General features: G+C 42.1%; 1 long non-coding RNA gene across 3 annotated transcripts in view; it reads left to right on the forward strand.

Moving 5' to 3' along the window:
- The first annotated feature begins 293 nt into the window (after positions 1-293).
- LOC121102272 overlaps positions 294-20738 on the forward strand; it is an 81274-nt gene continuing 60829 nt past the window's right edge. For all 3 annotated transcript variants that reach the window (XR_005834345.1, XR_005834343.1, XR_005834344.1), the window contains exon 1: positions 294-523. This is a non-coding gene — a long non-coding RNA (uncharacterized LOC121102272). The remainder of the gene's footprint in view (positions 524-20738) is intronic.

Here is a 20738-nt window from a genome sequence, read left to right on the forward strand (position 1 = left end):
CATAAAAATGTCAAACATAATAGCAAAAAAAAGAAAGTATTCGTAACTCTTGTGACAGCTCCTTGATATTTTTCAGCATGAAATAGCTTTTATAAATTAAGAGAGAACACAGAAAAAAATCGGCAAAGGACAGGAAAAAAAGTATACATGTACAAAAAGTATATGAAAAAAAGAACAACCTTACTAAAAACATAAGGAATTAAACATTAATAAGACAAAATGAATGCCATTTTCTTCTGTTAACTTGGCAAACAATTTGCAAATGAATGACCGAGACTCCTGTACCTCCCAGGCGTGTGAAAATTTGCAAAAACTTCCCTGGAAAGAAATTCAGTGATTTGATTTGCATCTTGAAATAAAAGCCATGCCCTTTGGCCAAATGACTTTAGCACAAATACTGTTTGCTCAGGAAATAATTTTGTGATCATAGGCGAGACTACAGCAAGAGGGAAGAAACATGTAGGATAATGGGAAATCGCCACAACGGTCAGACACTCCGTGTGGAATTCACAGACTCTGTAAGGTAGGAGGCACTTGGGCTGGGGGTGGGGTATGGCTGCGGAAGGCCCAGCTGACTGGCGAGTCCCCCCAGTGCCCAGGGGCAGCGACTCTTAATAGACAACACTTTGCGTCTCTACAGGCAAAGGAGTTTACAGAGTATACGTTGTGTAAGTTTCAGCCTGTGATGTGTCTGTGTAGATGCGAACAGACAGAACAAAATCTGAACTTTGGTTAGTTGTTTTCGAACGGCTGGAAAGAAAGCCCAGTTGCCAGACCAGCGTAGGCTAAGGGACAGCAAACAACCCAGATAAGGCTCGTTGACTTAGAGTCCAATGAAATTTTCCAAGTAATCTTTATTGGGCAATTATCCTATGATTTCCCTGTCCAAGTTCCATCAGAATATCCCCACGCATCTATGGGAACAATCAAGCCCTTGCTGCCGTTCCTGGTGACAAGTTGGGATTTTTCTAATTAAGTGAAAAAAGAGTATAAGAGAAAAAACTAGCTGAACATAGAAACCACAGCTTAAACAACGTCTCACTGGGCCAGATAGAGGAACCTTAGATGAAAATCAACATATTGCAACTATTGTTATTAATTTAAAATTCCTAAAACGCTTGTGACAATTTTTAACATACCTGAAATTGATTGTCCCAAATGTACCAAACACGCATCCTAGGGCCTGTGGACGCGGACCTCCAGCCTGGCGCTGGCTCAGCTTTATGTCTTTCTCATTCTTATTCATTCTGCTAGATCCACACTGGCCGTCTTTAAGTTCCTCAAATACATTAAGCTTATTCCTTCCTCAGTATTGAAGTATGTGCTGATCGCCTGTCCAGAAACGCCATCTGGAGTCCCTGGATACCCTTCAGGTCTCAGATTAAAGGAGCCCTTCATTGACCTCTACGTTACCTTCAATTAGCCTGAATAATCAGTTCTCAACCTTAGGTATACATTGCAGTCATCTGGGGATATTTTACACTGGGTCCCATCCCAAAGATTCTGATTTAATTTGCCTGGGAGGGTAGCCTTGGCATTTGAGATGTTTTAAAAGCCTCTAGGGTGATCCTAATTTGCATGAAAGATTGAGAACTACTGGCCTAGATCTCATCACCAGGTTTGTCTCCTTCATAGCTTCTCACAGATATAATGGTGACATGCGCTTATTTATTATTTATTTATTTGTTGTCTGCTATAAAGGCAGGATCGATGCCAATTTTATTCATCACCAAAAGTATCTGATGATGGAATGCATAATAGAAAGGAGGCACGTTTCATATTGTATATTAAAGCATCACAATCCCTAACCAGGGCTTCTCAAACTTCAATGTTGGCATGAATCACCAGGGGTCTTGTTAAAATACGGATTCAGATTCATTACATCTTGGGGAAAAGTTGAGATTCTATACCTCTAACAAGCTCCCGCACTTTGAGTAGCAAGAGCCTGATGGAGCGTTTGCCTAAACTTCCCTGAAAATTAGAATCACCTAGAGCCTGTAAGGACCGAAGAACAGATCACTAGTCCCCAGTTCAGACGCACTGAATCAAAATTTCCGGGTGGGGAGAGTGATAACCTGCAAATGTAACGGGCCCCACTTTGATTACTATCTTCAAGGAGTTTTGGGAAACCAAGGAGTAACTCAGACACTATTTCTTACTGTGTCTCTATTCAAAGTCACGAGAGAATCACGAAATAAGCTCTTATCAGAATGACCCTCCCTCATATAACTATAATCCTGGACAAAATAGAACAAATAACTACTTGAAGGTTCTGGAGACTAACAAAAGCAAGGAGGTTCTGGAGGGGAGTTGACATTTACATTGGGGTGACTTTTTCATTTTATGGCATTTAGCCTCGGATCAGTCACACTGAAGTCAGCATGATAAAGGGCAGCTAAAACTTCCCTAGAAAACCCAGAAGTCATAGAGCACGGAGTTCAGGGCAACCACAGCCACTAGAATGTGAGAGGAGAGAATGATAGAAAATAGAGACCCAGCGGGAAAGAGCCACACATTCTATGCACAAACTTTGTCCAAATCTCTGGCTAAGCCCTGAACCGTGCATGGGTAGGGCAATCTGCGAGCAAACCAGCCAAGGATAAAAGGACTGAATGAAGACTGGAGTGGCTGCCAACAGGTAGAGCTTGAAGTTTAAGTCCGATCATCTAAATTAGCAGCTAGAACAAAATTGTCAACATCTGATAGAGGACGATAATAGAATCCAGAGTCTCAACAACGTAACATTCACAATATCCAGGATAGAAATCAAAGTTACTCAGACACAAAAGAGCAAAAGTTGTACGATTCCACTATAGGTGATACCTAAAATAGGCAGATTCACAGAGACAGAAATAGAATAGAGATGACCAAGGGCTGGGAGGAAGGGAGAACGAAGTTATTATTTAATGGGTACAGAACTTCTGTTGGAACGATGAAAAAATTCTGGAAATTGATAATGGGTGATGATTACATAACATTGTGAAATACTCATGTCACTGAAATGCACACTTAAAAGTGGTTAAAATAAGTTTTATGTTATGTATATTTTGCTACAATAGAGCAAAATAGAAAAAAAGACAATAACAGAAATGAAAAATGCCTTCATCAGGCTTATCAGTAGAGTAGATGTAACTAAGAAATGAGTCAGGGAACTTGAAGATATGTCTATAGGAACTTCCCAAACTGAAAAGCAAAAAAAATAAAATAAAATAAAGAATGAAAAAAGGGATCAAAGTATCCAAGAGTCATGGGACAATTACAGACATGTAACATGCAGGTTAATGGGAATATCAGAAGGAGAAGAAAGAGAAAAAAGAACAGATGAAATATTTAAGTTAATAATGACTAAGTTTTTCCAAGGTTAGTGACAGACACCAAAACCTTGATCCAGGTAGCTCAGAGAACATCAAGCAGGAGAAATACAAAAAATCCTCACCTAAGAATATCATTAAAATAAAATTAAAGCTGCAAAAAGTCAAACACAGAGAGAATATTTTGAAAAGTGCCGGAGAATAAAAACACCTTACTTATCTTCAGAAACCATACACCAAGAAGAGTGTGGAGTGAAATATTAAAAATATTTAAAGGAAAAAGTAGAACCACCAATCTAGAATTCTGTATCTAGTGAAATTATCCTCCAAGAGTAAAGAAATAAAGACTGTCTCAAACAAACAAAAATTGAGGGAATCTGCAGCCCCTAGACCTGCCTTATATGAAACGTGAACAAAGTTAAAAAGTTCTTCAGAGAGAATGGAAATGAATTCATATCTACATAAAGAAAAGAAGAGCATTTGGAAAGGAATAAATAAAGGTAAAATAAAATCTTTTTTTTTAATTCTTAAATAAGCTAAAGATATCACTTTGTTCAAAATAATAGTAGAAACAATATATTGGTAACTATTGCTTATGGAGAAGTTAAACGAATGACAGCAATATAAGAAGGTGTGGGAGGGAGGAATTAGAATATTCAGTTCTAAGGGATCTACACTACCTGTGAAACATATAGCGATATTTGAAAGCGGAATTGTATTAACTGTAACTGTATACTGCAAACCCTAGGGCATCCAAAAAAGTAAAATAAAGAAAGAAAGAAAGTATAATTTATATGCTAAGAAAGGAGAGAAAATAGAATCACATAAAATGCTTACTTAAAACCAGAGAAGGCAGAAAAGGCATGGAAGGCAAAAAGAAAAGAAAAGAAAAGAAAAGAAAAGAAAGAAAGAAAGAAAGAAAGAAAGAAAGAAAGAAAGAAAGAAAGAAAGAAAGAAAAGCAGCAAATAGAAAGCAGATACAAATATGGCTGATATTCATCCGACTATATCAAGAATCACTTTAAATGTGAATATATAAAAACATCAATTAAAATAAGTAATCAGGATAGAAAAAAAAAGATGACAAACAAAAAACAAGATTCAACTATTTGTTGTCTGAAAGAAGTCCACTTTAAATATAAGGTCACAGATTAAAAGTAAAGGAGTGGAGAAAGATACGCCATGCTAACACTAATCAAAAGAAAGTAGCTGTATTAATTTCAGACAAAGCAGATTTCAGAACAAAAAATTTATTAAGGATAAAGAGAAGCCTTATATAATGACAAAGGGGCCAATTCTCAAAGAAAACATGACAATCTTTACTATGAATGTGCCTAATAACAGAGTGTGGAAATAAATGAGACAGAAACTGGCAGAACTACAATGAGAAATAAAAGAACCCACTATTACTGACTGAGACTTCAACACCTCTCTATTGACAACTGAGGCCCAACAGTCAGAAAATCAGTAAAGGTATGGTTGACCGAACAGCACCATCAATTAACTGGATCTAAATGGCATTCATAGACTAGTTCACCCACCAACAGCAAACCACACACTCTTCTCCAGCTCACTTGGAAGACTCACCAGGATGGACCACACTCTGGACCATACAACACACTTAACAAATTGCAGAAGAACAGAAATCATACAAAGCACGCTCTTAGACCACAATGGAAGTAAACCAGAAATCAATAACAGAAAGATACCAGGAAAACCCCCAAAGCATTTGGGTGTTAAACTACATAATTCGAAATAACAAACAGGTCAAAGAACTCTCAAAATGAAATTTTAAAATATTTTGAACTAAAAATACAAGTTGTCAGTTAGTGGGATGCAGTAAAAGCAGTGCCTACAAGACAATTTAGAGTATTGGATGCATAGGTTAGAAAAAAGGAATATCTAAAATCAATAAGCTAAGCTCCCACCTTAGGAAACTAGAGAAGGAAGAACAATAAAAGCCTAAAGCAAACAGAGAAGAAAAATAATAAAAATTAGAGCAGAAATCAGTGAAATTACAAAGAAGAAAACAAGAGAGAAAAATCAATGAAACCTAAAGCTATTCCTTTGCAAAGATTAAAAAAAAAAAAAAAAGACAAGCCTCTAGACAGGCTAACCATCTGAATTACAGGAAATTTGACTTGCTCAAGGTCACACAGCTAGGAAATGATCTATGGACTCGGGCGGGGAGCCCTGGCGTCCGCCTGGCATTCACAGCAGCCACCACTCCCCTTCATGGCAGTTCCCGGGGTGCTGTGGGATCTGCCTTCCGCAAGGGCCTCCTTCTCCCCCGGCACTGCTTCCTTCTTACCTTCTCGGAAAACGGTGGTTGGTTAAGGCCCTCTTTCTTACCGAGTCTGGATACAATGTTAACACTCTTTTTCACACAGAACTGTCTCAACTGAAAGCCGTTGGCATTCGGGTTGGAACAGTGTGTCATCCCCCACCAGCTCTCCATTTGCCCCCCAAGAACATGCCTTGACTCTATAATCTTTCAAAAGCTGTTCACTGTGCTCCTACTATTTGCCGGGCACTTTTGTCCCAAAGTTATTTTTATTAAGATCTAGAAAAGAGAGAGACAGACACAGATACATGGAAGAAAAGAAGGGAGGAACGAAGGAAGGAGGGAGGGAGGAAGGAGGATCTTTAGTCTTTTGGAGATACGTACTCTTCCATTCGTCTTCCCAGGGGAACCACCGCCTCAGCCCTCTCCTGTGAGGTCGTATTCTGATCTGCCTTCTGCTCTCTCATAGAAATATGAGAAAGGGGAGACTGCTCTCAGAAGCCTTGCTCTGTCTAGACAAGGAGTATGACACAGTCACTCATTTTTGCATTGGTACTAAACTCCACAGTCTCAGATCTATATTCAGCAGCTAATAAACCTCTCTAGCATTCATTCAATCTGCTCTAAGTTGCTGAAGAAGAGAAACCAGTCATTGGAACATTTACAGATGATTGAGCCCACAAAGCGACTTACGGTCTGATTCACAAGTTAGATCCCAGCCTGCTTTTAGTGCATAATGACTGTATCACCAATAGTAAAGAAGCTATGCCAGTTTTTCCTCCTTATCCCAAACATTACACACAGAAAAAGACATAAGACTGTCTTAAGCACAAATAAAAGTGAAAGAGTATACCAATAGGTATTTATAAAAATTATAACAGTAAGTATTAGTTACGAAAATGGAATAACATATTTGGTTGGACACTGGCTTTCCCAGCACAGGATGTGCACGTGATGTAGTGATTTGTAAAGAGAATACAGAAGGAAGAGTGTTAAGCCAGTTCCCTGCAAAGATTGAGATTTGAGATAAGGTTGTGTGGCTGCTGGAGGGAGACTGTTGAGACTGACGGTTTGAGAGGGTTAGGGAAACGATGTCTGGGGAAACTTCTGGCATCTGTTCCTGAAATACACTGAGTATGTCTCAGGATTCTGGCTACTCCCTTACAAAGATGGTGTTGCAGATGGTACATCACTTAATTAGAAACTATTCCATCAATGGTTTCAAAATTCCCTGTCTTATCCTCTAATTAACACTCAGACAAATCATTGATGAAAACTCAGGCTCCCTGATCAAACCTACAACTGTTTTTACATGAATTGGAATATATTCAACTGAAAGAAGTCAGAAAAGTGCTCTTCAGGAAATCCCTGGAGATTTTGGTCCAGACTTTGAAGGACCTAACGTGGGGTATCATGTCCTGAGGCCAGCTGATGTTTCCCAAAGATGTGAGATCTGGTTGGAGACATATCTTATATATATATGTTGTTGGCAATATTTTTAAAAGGCTTCTCTCAACAAGGCGAAAGAAGCCTGGTCATGTAATGACGGAATAAATAGATGGTGACCAGAGACAAGAATTTCCAATGGTCTCATTTGCAACATCCTTGCAGAACTAACATTCTTCCTTAGACCAGAATGTGCCAAAAAATGACTCAGAACACTGAGGAGGACCTTGCCTCCAGAAAGTTCACCATTCAGGCAAGAACTCTGCAAGCATCAGTTACAAATTTTGCTGTGCCATCTTGATCAAGATACAAAAATCGATGCATCCAACTGCCTGTGCCTCTAAGTATAAAACTATGACTCTTTGATAATATATAACACCAACATTTTTGAACAGTTATTAGGTGCCTGGCATTCTGCTACAAATTCTGTAAGTAATAATCACAATCCATAAACATCTTTATGTGAGCTACTAATGATCCCGGTTTTGTAGATGGGCAAACCGAGGTCAAGTGAATTTAAATTATTTTCCCAAACTAGTCTGCAATGGAATAAATGGTAAAGATTGAATTTGGACCCGACTTAGTCTTTTTTCAAAGCCTCTGCTTTCCCTCCTCTCTCCCTCCCTCTAGCCTTCTCTCTCTCTCCCTCTCATTCTCTCCCTCCCTACCTCCCTCTGTCTCTCTCTCCCTCTCTCTCTTTTTCTCTTTCTGCATTAAAAAAATCTTCATTGAGATGTAATTACCTACCAAAAAATGGCACGTTTAATGTATACAATTTGAGGGACTTGAACATAAGCATACGCTCATGAAACCATCACTACAAAGTACGAAACATAGCCTCACCAGCAAAAGCTTCCTCCTGTCCCCCCTTTTGTGTATGTGTGTGGGGAGAACACTGAATTTGAGATAGTCTCCCAACAAATGTTTCAGTGTACAGCCGTGTTAACTGCAGGCACTGTACTGACATCAGATCTTTAGAACTTATCTTGAGTAACTGAGACGTGACACACATTGACCTCACACCTGTTAGGATGGCTATTATCGACAAAACAAAACAAAACAACAAAACAAAAGATAAGAAGTGTGGGTGAGGGTTTGGAGAACTTAGAATCAATTGGGCCAATTGCACGCCATCTCCCATGTTCTGTCCCCCATTTTTGCATGACTGGCTCTAATCCTTCAGAGTATCCCCTCCTCGGGGAGACCCCAACTAAATGTGCCCTCTCCCATTCCAGGCACTCTCCGCCACATCACCCTACCTAATGTTCTTTGTCACCATTTTCACTATCTAAAACCATCTTAGCTCTTTTTTTTAAAGATTTATTTATTTATTTATTTATTTATTTATTTATTTATTTGAGAGAGAGCACAGGAGGGGGAGGGCCAGAGGGAGATGGAGAAAGAATCTTAAGCAGACTCTACACTGAGCGCTGAGCACAGAGCCAGACTCGGGGCTCGATCTCACAACCCTGAGATCACAACCTGAGCTGAAACCGAGAGTCAGACGCTTAACTGGCTGTGCCACCCAGGCGCCACCTTAGCTCATTTTTATTTACTTGTTTCTTTCCCCTCTCCTCCCACTAGAATGTAAGCCCTAAAGGGCAAGAATCTTGGTTTTTTTGTTCTGCTGGGAACAGTGCCTGGAACAGAGCAGGAGCTAATAGATTATCCATAGAATGAAAGGATGAATTAATCCTAGAATCATAAAGTGCCCTCCTGGGATCTAAAGCATGACTCTTGATATTCTCAAGGAAACTTTGACTCTTGTAGCAGCCAATTCTGAGCAACTTCTGGGAGCAGTCTCCCTCCAATCTTTAAATTCACATTTTCTTTTTCTCTATATAGATCCAAAATGCTGTAACATAAGATCTGAAAGGTTCCTATCTTAAGTGAGCCAATGGAACAGTTTTGGCTAAACCAGATGAAGGCACAGAACATTTCCATCCCCCAGGGTGTTCTTCCATGCCCCTTCCCAGTCACCTTCTCACCCCTGCCCCAAACAAGTGCTGATCTGATTTTATCACCATAAGTTTGTTTTGCCTAGAATTTCAGTTACATGGAATCTTCGTTTTTTGTGTCCAACTCTAACTCAACAGATTTAGGGGATTCCTCCGTGTGGTTGCATGTACAGTAGTTCATCTCTTTGTTTCTGGGTGGTATCCCATGGTATGGGTGACATCTCGGCTGTCTCTAGGTTTTGGCTATCACAAGTAAAGCTGCTAGAGACATTCTTTACGAGGCTTTTAGTGGACATCTATGCTGATTTTTCTTGGATATATACCTAATTGTTGAATATGGGGTCATAGGATAGATGTGTGTTTAACTTTTTAAGAAACTGCCAAATGGGGGCGGCTGGGTGGCTCAGTTGGTTAGGCATCTGCCTTCAGCTCAGGTCATGATCCCAGAGTCCTGGGATTGAGCCCCACATCAAGCCGCCTGCTCATGGGGAGCCTGCTTCTCCCTCTCCCTCTGCCGCTCCCCCTGCTTATGCTTTCTCTCACTCTCTCTCCCACTCTATGTCAAATAAATAAATAAAATTAAAAAAAGAAAAGAAAAAGAAACTGCTGAATGGTTTTCCAGAGTGATTGTGCCTTTTAAAAATCCACTTTTAATTTCCTCAAACTGCACCGTGAAACTATAAGGCAGTCAAGTACCTAGAGGTCATCTGTAGGAATACATATCGTAAATATAGTATAAAGTACAATAAGCCAGAGAGCTCAGAAGGAAGCGCCAATCCCCCAGGCTTCCCCATCCAAGCCCTACTCCTTTGTTTCTCTGGCACTTGGAGAAAGAGAGCCCGATGATCCACTTTGCCAGAGCAGAGGGACGTCACTGTGCCCTTCCCTTAGTCAACTAATGCTTTAATCTTTTCTACCATGTGCTTTCGTGATGAGCAGAAACTAGAAGCCAATATTCCAAGCAAGATGGCCTGGGTTCTGTTTTGTACTGAGCTCCTTGGCCCATGCTCTGACGCAGATAAAGAATGGCACATGGCTGGGGCTATTTCAGGCTCTTGGGGAGAGGCAGGAAGCTGTCCCTCAGAGAAAATGAAGCAACCAATCATGTATCATGCATGCATTTGAGCTTTCAGGGGGAAGGTCTAACCTGAGGGTGGGTTTTCCCACCACTGATAGCCACTGTTTTAGATAGATAGCTGATGGCAGTGGCATTTGGGGGGCAGTACTTATTTCCCATCAAGATTGAATAGTCTTACTTGGTCAAGCCCTGAGCTAGTAAGTCTAATGCTCATCAGCCTCTCCACTCAACGATGTTTAGTCAAACAATATTCTAACTTCTTTTAGGATCAACCTACTAAGGCCTTCAGATGGCTTCAAGCATTCTTTAGAGTATCCCCCCTTCTACTGCATGATGGGAAGGGCCCAAGAATAATGGCCCTCAGTAACTAAGGCACAAGTCAACCCAGAGTGGACATCCAAGGGAGTGAAGACCAGCATCATAAGCATCTCAGATCCTTTGAGTCCAATTCCATTCTGGCCCTTTGGGGCTACTCTCAACCCCCAGCAGCCCTAAAAGACCCCTGCAGTCATTCTGGAGAAGAGGCCGAATTTCCCAAGAGCCAGAGAAATCCTCAGGAACCGAGAAGGTAATGACCACTCAAAACTTTCCTGATGCAAAAACCAACCACCAGGATGATCAAGGGCAGTCCAGTCTTCTGGTAGTGTCCGGTGTCCAGTTTGGACCTGGGCTTTTCAACCGTCTCAGAGCTAAAGAAGACCCCAAAACTTTCTGAGTCTGGATCCGCATTTCCAAGGCTAGTGTATGTCCAAGACAATCCAGAAAAGCAGTCAAGTTTTTTGGGGAACAAAGTTTTCCTGCACAGTTGTGGTTAAATCTCCCATCAGTGAATTTGTGGTGGGAGCCATCCAGAATTGTCTGGCACAAGTCACCTGAGATATTGATCCCCACAGCTCCAGCCAGGAGTCACTAAGGTCTTTGAGATCAGACGTAAGGAAATGATTGCCTATCCTGTTGTTCAAACCAAGGCCCAAGTTCTCAATTGGGTTGTTAAACTGTTTTTACCCCGAGCCCGAACTTTTTGTAACAAGGCTCACCTTAAAAACAGGATAGACTCTGCTTTCTAAAGGTACCTTTAGAAAGACTCTGGAAACAGGAAAAATGTCATGTTTTCTTGATAAGGCATTTACTCCATCCTCTGAGCTCCTAAATTTAATGGGTCAGAAAAAGAAATAAGCATAAAAACCCAGGTGTTGTTCTGGTTTGATATAAGCAGTTATCACATGCTATTTAGAGAGTGTGTGGATGGATTCCTTGGCTCCTATTGAATCCTGGAATTCTGTTTCCAACAGGCTTTCAGCAGCCATGGCTCTGAGTCATCTGCCCGGTGACCAGAAGCTGGGATCCAACATCATGTGCTGCCCAGATAATGAGGTCAAATGTGCCAGACCCGCTTGGAGCCTGATAACTGGCTTATTAACATCCCTAAATGATAGCACTTTTGATTAAACCTCACATCTCTGCCTGTTCCCCCTCTCGTCCCTTCTAAAATTAGAGCTGGTATTTTGATAGCCATGCCCTTGCTTGAACTTTGGGATGGTTCAAGGATAGTGGAAAATCATGATGTACCTAAGCTATTACTTCCAAGGACAAGGGGTTTTCTGGGTCACAAAGCCTTAGGCTTTAATTCCAAGTCTCGCTGGTCTTCTTTTCCCTCAGGAATACACTTATATATTTTTCTAAAAAGCCAACAAGGTATAAAAGAAAACATAAGGTTTATATTTAAGAGTCTTATGCTCTAATAACAGCTTCTGCTCCTGAACTAGACATATAAACAAACAGAAGTCAGTTATATCACTGTGCTTCCGTTTTTCATCTATAAAAAGGAAAGAATGCTACTTCCTAGAACTAGTATAAAGATCACATAGGATAATAGATAAAAATCCCTTTGTAACTAATAAAAGCAGTATATGAGTATTATCATAATTGGTACTCACCTTCCTAGGTTTTCTATTTTGTGTGCAACATTGCTTTGTTTGACAACTGTAATTGCCAAAGTCAACGCGTCCCATTTTAATTTCAGTGTTCAACACATAAAATATAATAGAAGAATTTAGGAATATCCTCTAAAGGAATGGTCCTAGGAAATGAAAATGTTCCAGATGACAGACAGCTCTAGATCTCCATGAAAGTGAGGAGAAGGCCAAAGGCTGGACTGATGAAAAACAGAGGACAAGTGGACGGCGGATGTCAGTGACTTAGAGAGTGTCTTCTACCATGTGGGAGAAAAGGAAAGAGAAAGTCTAGGTCTTCCTGCCATGGAAGAGAGTATTTGAGGCATCCTGGGGAATTAGGTTAGGATGAATGTGCAAAGCAAAAACTAGAAGTAGGGAGGCCCTTCCAAAGAATTCTAAAACAATTCTGGAGTAAGGCAGCTGGCTTTTGGATTGAGCACAGGTTGAAGAAGAAGATAGGAAGGGTAGGATAGAAAGTAAAGGATGAACCAAACTAAGACTCTTAAGAGTAAAAAATAAAATGAGGATGAGGATGAGACAGAGGCTCAGGATGTCCATGGAGGATTGGCATGAGGCTGCAGAGCGGGTGTGCCGGGGGTGAGGAGGGAGGGCTGGGAGGAGAGGAAGATGTGGGAACTTGAGCTCTTAGAGGAAGGGAGTTCTGATTGAACTGAGGGAGTGTGTGCATGGGTTTGGATGACAGAAACAAGGGAGTGGAGATGACAATGTTCAAAGTGGAGGAAGTCAGGGGCCTAGAGGACCAGGGTCTTCACTGAGACCCCACATTGTGAGTGGAGTCTCCCAGGATGAAGGTGGGACTTAAGGTTATGATGCATGCAGGAACCAAAGTTTTTCATAAATTTGGAGGAGTGACCAAGAGTTTAGAAGATGAGAGTGACATGGAAGGGAAGGCAATGGAGCAGCCCAATGACAGGGGCCTATAGATAAGGATAAGAATGTTATTTGGAATGCCAACTCTCCTCTGACTTCCAATCTCATCTTCCTCATCCCATCTTCAGACCCAAGCCCAGAGATGGTGAAGATGAACAAGGATAGCAGCCTCCCCATGACCCTGAAAGGGTGACAGATTAATAATGCCTTTTCTTCACATAGTCAGAGGTCAAGATGGAAAGAGAAAGTAGAAGGAACCGCTCTGTGAAGAAGTGGAGGGTGCGGAGAACTCCGATTCCAATTTGTATGGGTGCAAGAGGAGCCGTGGGAGGGACTGGGTAGGAGGACAGCCATGGAAGGATGAAATCAGAGGCAGAACACAAAGACAGGATGAACAGAGGGGCTTGCTTTTGGGGCTTTGTCAGTGACAAGGATGAGAAGCTGGGTGATAAACTGACCCCAAGGTTCTGAGTAAAACTCTAAGCAGGCTCAGAAGTAGGGTCATTTATATGTTCTTCTGGGGACAATGAGTTTGGAGGCACCATAGCCTCTTTTGCCCACTTGGGTAAGACATAGTTTCTGAATACCCACAAGGCAGTGACCTTCAGCCAGCAAGTGCACCTGCCAGCATGATATCTGAAGTGTAACGGCCTGAGGTCAGCTCTCGATTATCAGAGGCTTGACTGAACATGATTCTGACCATGCTGTGACATCTGGGTCTTAGATGATATAATGGTGTAGACTGATGTTCTTCTTGGTCTGTTTCCTCATCCCTGCTTTCTCCCTCCTTTCTTTCCACATCGGCAACATAATTGGTGACCACTTAAATGCTAATAATAAGAGAATGGTTAAATACATGATAGTATATTTGTGCTTTGGAACACCATGAGGCAATTTTAAAAATGGGACAAACTTGTAAATGTGCATCTAGAAGGATCTCTAAGATAATAATTGGGTTAAAAAAGAGGAATTGGCAAGATAATGACTAGAGTAAGATCACATTATTGGAAGGAAAGCAAAAGACAGGAAGAAAGGAAGGAAGGAAAATTCGTATGTATGTATACTGTGTGTGTTTGAGTATGTGTTTAGGTTTTATGAATAGAGAAGAATTTCTCAAAGATACCGAACTGATGAGTCTAGTTACCCCAGGTGTGAGCCTAGGGTCAGTGGGAAGGAAGAGAGGAAGAATTTTTACTATGGACACTATACACTTCTGCAATTCTTAAATTTTTAACAACTATTATTATGTATTACATTAGTAATTAAAGACATAATTCTATAAGTGATTCTATCTAGATCTGGTCTTCACAAGCTCTAGTTTTATTTATTACACGCTCAAGTTTTATTCACTTTGGATTGGGCATAACATAAGCAAGTTTACTCATTGAGAGCACATTGTTTGGGGAAACTTGGAGCGGGGATGATGGAAGCAATTTGCAAAATCATTCAGCAGAAACTGGAGAACGTTGTCAATGAGTTGGAAAATTGTTCTGCACAATTCGTGATGAAGGTTAGCTCCTGGGCTGAAGCTGAGAAATTTGAACGGCCTTGCTTTTGTACGCCGCTTGCTCTCTTCTCTTTATAAGTAGGAGGTGAAATTATTAAAGTCTAGAATTTCATAAGCAGGCAACTTTCCCATTCTTAAATGATGAATTTAAAAGTCACACACAAATAATTACAGATTATAAGGAGTTGTATCTGAAACCTGCACTATAAATATTTTGAAAAGTGAATTCAATTTAATTCTAAAATACTGAAAGGTGAAATTTTTAAAGACAATTTTTATAGTTGATTTGCTTTCATAATTTTCTCCCCAAAGGCTGGGTGAGCAACCTGTCCACCCCATCACGTAAAAACCTGTTAGAGTTCACACCAATGACTTCATCCTATATTAGCTTTCTGTCTAAATATACCTCTGAGCAAATTACTGCAGACAACCTCAGTGTTAAAACAGCTTTTTGAACAAACACAATCTCTCCAACAAGTGTGAATGAGCTGCACTTGAAAATTCGGTCCTTGTCATTACTCTCCAAAGTCAAGGACACTTCACTAAGCCCCCTGGCCCTGATGGCAAGAGACAAAAAGGGCACAGATTGGCAGTAGACGAGGTTTGTCCTCACGGCCCGCGCTCACGCTCTCCTCTGCCCCATTTGGCTCAGAAGTCCGTTCTGCCTCTGCTGGGGCTGCCCTCCCGCCCCACCCGCCAGGCCTGAAATCTCCCAGTGCCTCTGGGAGGTTTTTTCTGTGAAATTAGTACCTTTTTAAAACCAGATCAGATAAAGGGCTATTCAGGAAGGGCAAGTCCATGCATGTTTGCAGAAAGGGAAAGAGCTAACATTCACGAAAAAGTCATAGACATTTCAAATTGCAGGGGATTATGAAAATCTTTCTATTCAATTCCCTTCTTTCAAAGCTGAAGAAACCAAATCCCTGAGCGCTATGTGACTGGCCAGGACCAAATGTTACTTTGTAGCCAGTTTATTGCTAGACAGAAGAAAAATATCTTCAGTATCCAGATATTTCTGGAACATTTTGTGATACTGAAAATATGAGGTTATATAAAAAATGTAGTAAATTCATAGTAGATACCTTATTAGGTAACAATCACATTATAAGTTACAATTTCTTGGCATTGGGTTTTTATACTAAGACCTCGACATGAACTTATTCGTTCAGCAAATATTTATTATCTGCTGTGTGCCAGGCGCTCTTCAGATGCTGGGGAAAAGCTGGGAACAAGTGGCTGTTGGAGGGTTTTGCACAGAGCAGTGATATGATCCGACTTACAATTTTCAAGGACCACTCCAGTTGCCGTGTTGAAAATAGACCATGAGGCAGGGGCGAGAGGCCGGCCAGAGTAAAGCCGACAAAGCAGTCAGGAGGCCGTGCCGCACAGATAGGCAAGCCCAGGGGCTTGCACCAAGGTAGTGGTGGAACGAATGACACGTTGAAGGAAGAGCCAGCGGGACTTGCTAATGCACTGGATACGGATGAGTCAGGGGTAACTCCTCCAGAATATTCGGCTTCTTAAAATAGAGCAACTGGAAGAACTCAATTGCCATTAACTGCACTGAGGCAAACCAGAAGGATAAGAATTGAGGGGTACATTTTGGAATTCTGTTTGGGGCATATTGTTTGAAAATTCTAGAAGATATTCAAGAGTGATATTAGTCAGCACAATCAGACCTAGGAATGTGGAGTTTTGAGAACGTTCTGGGTTGGATATTTTCTAACTTCACTTTTGAAGTGACAATCTTAATTAGAGCTAGTCATCACCCATAAGGGCTATAATCAAGCATTTCTCTCTGGAGTGTTAGTAACCATGATATTTTATTGATTCAACCGTACTTATTTATGGGGTACCAGACGCTATTGTAGTTTCTGGGGGATAGAAAGGTGAATATGGTCCTTGTGCTACCTAGATCTGGAGGAAACAACAACAACATCAAAACCTACAGCAATGTAAGGGCTGCGAGAATTTGTTCAAGGTGCTACTGGGAACCCAGAAGCAGAAATCATTTACTCCACCCAGGAAGGCCAGAGATGGTGTTGGAGCAGAGCCTTAAGGCTTGAGTAAGAGTTTTACACGCAGATGAGGGTGGGTGGGCATTCCAGGCAAAGAAAACAGGCACAGATGCATGGGGGCGGGGGAGGGCGGAGCCCATCCTGGGACCCACAGAACGCCCTGTGGCCGGAGTGCAGGCTGTGCGGGGGAAGGTGGCTGTTAATAGCTGGGAGGAAGAGAAAGTCGTGGGTGTGGTGTGCGGAAGGCGTGATGTGTTGGGCTGCTATGCTAGCTACTTCATAAAGGAAGAGGGGATGAACAGAGGCAGGATGAGTAAAGACACATAGGTCTGTGCCAGGCGGGGGCCGCTGTGCTCTGACAAGCTGTGGTTAATCTCCTGGTGGCAGAGGACATGGCCCTGCTGTCAGGGACGGAGGGAAGAGTGCCAGGAGCTGGCACTGGCTTGAAAGGGTGCCCTTCAGTGGGTTCTTTCCAGTTCCTGAGTCCCGGCCAGCTGGTGCGGGGGCCAGCCAGCGGAAGACCAGACCCGCCCTGGGGGAAGGACTTCACCTCTGCCTGAGAGGCTGGAGAGCCACTAGCAAGCTCTAACTCAAAGAGGGCACGATGAGCTTTTCCCGAGGGGTTACTCCTTCCCAGGAGACTTCCACAGGGAATGATCCTTCAGCTCCGAGAAATTCGTCTCTTTTGGTAGAAATGCATCAATAGATCCCAAGCCTGTGTGGAGAGCATGGTGCAGACATCCCTCCGATCATATATACGAAAGGCTCCTCTTTCAGTCCTCTTTCCACCAAGACCAATGTGACAATGTGAGATTTCTGTCCAGTCTTAGCCTTTGAGAGTCACAAAAGGAAAGCTCTTACTGAAGATATTTCAGAAACATGGAGCATCTGCAAATGTTTATCAAATTTGAACAAAGTGTTAAGATTGAATCAAACACTATGGAAAGGATCATCTGTTAGCACTGTGTTCATTGTGACTTGTGTGTGTGCGTGTGTTGGCACCGAGGGGAAAAAGGAAAACTCGAGGGTGATAAAAGAGAATATTCTCCTCCACCCACGTTCCTCAGGAAGGATTTCTCCTTGGCAGATGGAGGCGTGTGTCCCTATGAAGTGCGTGGTGTGGCTTACGTGTGTATACCAAGACCCCAGGTAGATTGCGCACTAGGGAGCACGGGAGCCCTAAAGGAGGAACATGGGATGATGATAACGCTGTGGCGATTTTCCACGGGGAGAGAAGTCTTTTCCAGCGTGGCTTTCTGCTACTGGCTTTTAGGGTATGGAGGGTGAATAATGTAGCTTGTCATCACTCTTTCCTGGCTATTTGTCCCGCTTCCTGTCCTTGAGAAAACAGCTAAACAATTTGTATCCTCCTGTACGGGTTTCCAGAAAGAACCAGCTGGAACTTCAACTAAGTCATTTCATTATTCTGGGGGGAGGGTGTAAGAAACTGGGCTACATGTTCTAAGGCTGCAGGTGTACATGTATGGTGTGTATGTATGTATATACACATATGTTTGCACGCGTACATATACGTTCTGGGGAAGGGCTGGTATTTTTTAAAATATCCTACATATGATGCCAGGCTTTTCCTGTGCCTTCTGATCCAATCAAATATCCTGACTCCACAATTATGTGAAGTCCAATGGCCTTGCCAAAAGTGATCTGAATTTCTAAGGGTATTAGGTGAATGGGGTGACCTCTTTATCTCATCTCTGGCTTTAGCCCGACTGGTCTGTTTGTGGAGTCACCGCCCTGAACGTGAGGCAGCTGGTCCACACTCACACAAACAAACCACTCACCCAGGGCTCTTTGCATGCAAAGGCAACGCTGCTAAAGTTTGGGGGAAACGATAGGAAGTTTGCATTAGAGCAACTCACACAATTTTAAAGCTAAATAATCTTTGCCAATGTCCTTAAAAGCCCCTTGGCCTCTCCATTTTCTTACTCATCTGTCTTATCGCTTTTTTTTCTTCTGCATCCTCTTCCTAAGAGCTTAAACTTAAAATTAAAAAAAAAATTAATGTGATAGGGAGTTTTTTTTATTTAAAAATTAAAAAAATTTTAGTGTCAATTTTAAAAATGTAAATTTTAAATTTAAAAAATTCTCCATCATACTAAGCAGAATAATTCTCTATCGCCATGCCCTCCCTTGAAACTCAGCTTCAAACTACGCTGCTCACGGAACACACTGAGGCGGCTCCGACGCCCGGGTCTGGCCCCCGAGGCCCACCGAGCCAGTGCCGCCGGCGAAGACTAAGAGGCAGCAGCAGCTCTCTCTGCTCCTAAGTTCATGGCTGATTGCAATGCTCTTCTCTGCACTCTTTCATAGTTTCCAAATTTTATACCATACCTTTTATGCAGGTAAAAATAAATAATCAAATGCTTTAAAAATGTTCTGGGAAAATAAATCCTGGCTTTTGTGGAAACTAGTTTCTCTGAAGATACTTGTAAAGGGAATTGGACAAAAGCTGGAATTGGTGCCAAGTGTGTGGGTTGACCAACTTTTCCTGTAAAGGGCCAGAGAGTAAATTATTTTAGGCTGTGAGAGCTACATGGTCTCTGTCACAACTCCTAGACTCTGCCACTGTTACCAGAAAGCATCCACAGACAATCCACACCAAAAAATGTGTTCTACTAAAGCTTTGCTTACAGAAACAGGTGGCAGACCATTCTGGTCCCTGAGCTGCAGATCGCAAGCCCCTGCTACCCGGACGGGACCCGCCGTGATCAAGCTATATACGTGCTTGGTGGGAGCATGAGTGAACATTCCCAAGAAGAGGAGAGCTGATGTGATGTGTTTCTTTTGTTTGTTTGTTTCTTTCTTTCTTTTGAATCTGTTTCTTTTTAAAATACCTTTCAGAAATTTTAGAAAGAAAAATTGGGGCTCCTTAAAAAAAATTCACAGAAGCTTACCAAGAATTGGGATAGTAAAGTGCTAGCTTCAGTGAAAAAGTCAGTTGGAATAGGGAAAAAATAAATCTGGTAGAGAAAAAACCTGTCTGGTTAGGATAGAGGCAACATGGGGCAAAGACTGCCGGCCACGGTCTCCGGAACCCGAGGCGCAGGTCCAGCCTCTGCACACACTGTCTTGTGACCAAATCAGTCCACCTCTCAGGAGCTCATGTCCTTTCTTGTAAATGACAGTGTCCACCTGATGGTTCCGACTCTCTAGGGATGGACACTGGGACACTTTTTCCTTTTTTGTCCCTTAGTATTTAATAAACCTATCCAGTGCCTCTTGTGGGCCAGGTGCCTGTCCCTGCATCATCTTACCTCGCCTTACCCCAGTAACCATCCCAGCTTTCTCCCTGGACACACCCAGTTGAGCCTAGAGGTTGGGTATCATCATTAAGATCTTTTACTATAAAATGCAGCCTCTCAGAAGTTAAACGACTTACTTGGTTATTCAAATAATATCAGATAGACCCGAGAGTCAAACTCGAGACCTGCCATTTCAGGCTCATCCCATTTAATCAGAGCTGCGTAGCTTCCGTTTTTTCAGGGAAGGAACAATTGGACATCACAAGGCAAGTGGGAATTCTTCTGAGAGCACAGAGGGGAACAGTCAGGAGGAAGCTTTCAAAGCATTTACTACTGGTACTACTATTGGGGGGAATTTTTGATGGCAAGTGTAGGTTTAATGCGAGTAAATGGAACTTTTCTACATAAGCCTAAAAACTAGACATTAAGAGTGAGAAAGAACTGGTTGTTGAGGGGAACGTGAAGGAAGATGCCGAAGTCAGTTCCAATCTGTTACCTGAGTGACTGTAAAAGGAGCAAACGAGAGAGGCCCGCACCCTCCGAGAGGTTATTTCCTGCGTCCGGGAAGGCCTTCCTGCACCCACAGCTGCGCTTTGCAGGATGGGGCCAGGCCCCCTGGGACAAGCTGAGGTTTGCTGAGAGAGGATCGAACTCTTCTACTGCCTTCTGACCTCTTGTTAGTGCCCTAATGAAGCCCAGTAGGTCATGTTAGATCTCACAGAGGCAGGGCAGGGTGGTGCCCAGCTCACAGAAGGAAGTTGATACCCTCTTTGAAAATCACTTCAGATACAGCAGAGGCCAGCGATAACCTTTTGCTTTTGCTTACTGACCTTTTGAGTAAAAAGAACTGGTTGTAGCTTAGCCCCGGGTTTTGGTCGAGAAACACAGTCTAGCTTTTCTTTCACATTTGTGTGTGTGTGTGTGCGCGCGTACATGCATGTGCTTTCTAGTTACGAGATGTCTTTTTACTATCACTAAGGAAAGCAAGAGAGACCATTAGAGGAAATTGCATTGTTGTTTTAAGCCAAAC

This window comes from Ursus maritimus, unplaced genomic scaffold (genome assembly GCF_017311325.1).
Source record: "Ursus maritimus isolate PB19 unplaced genomic scaffold, ASM1731132v1 scaffold_13, whole genome shotgun sequence".
Lineage (NCBI taxonomy): Eukaryota > Metazoa > Chordata > Mammalia > Carnivora > Ursidae > Ursus > Ursus maritimus.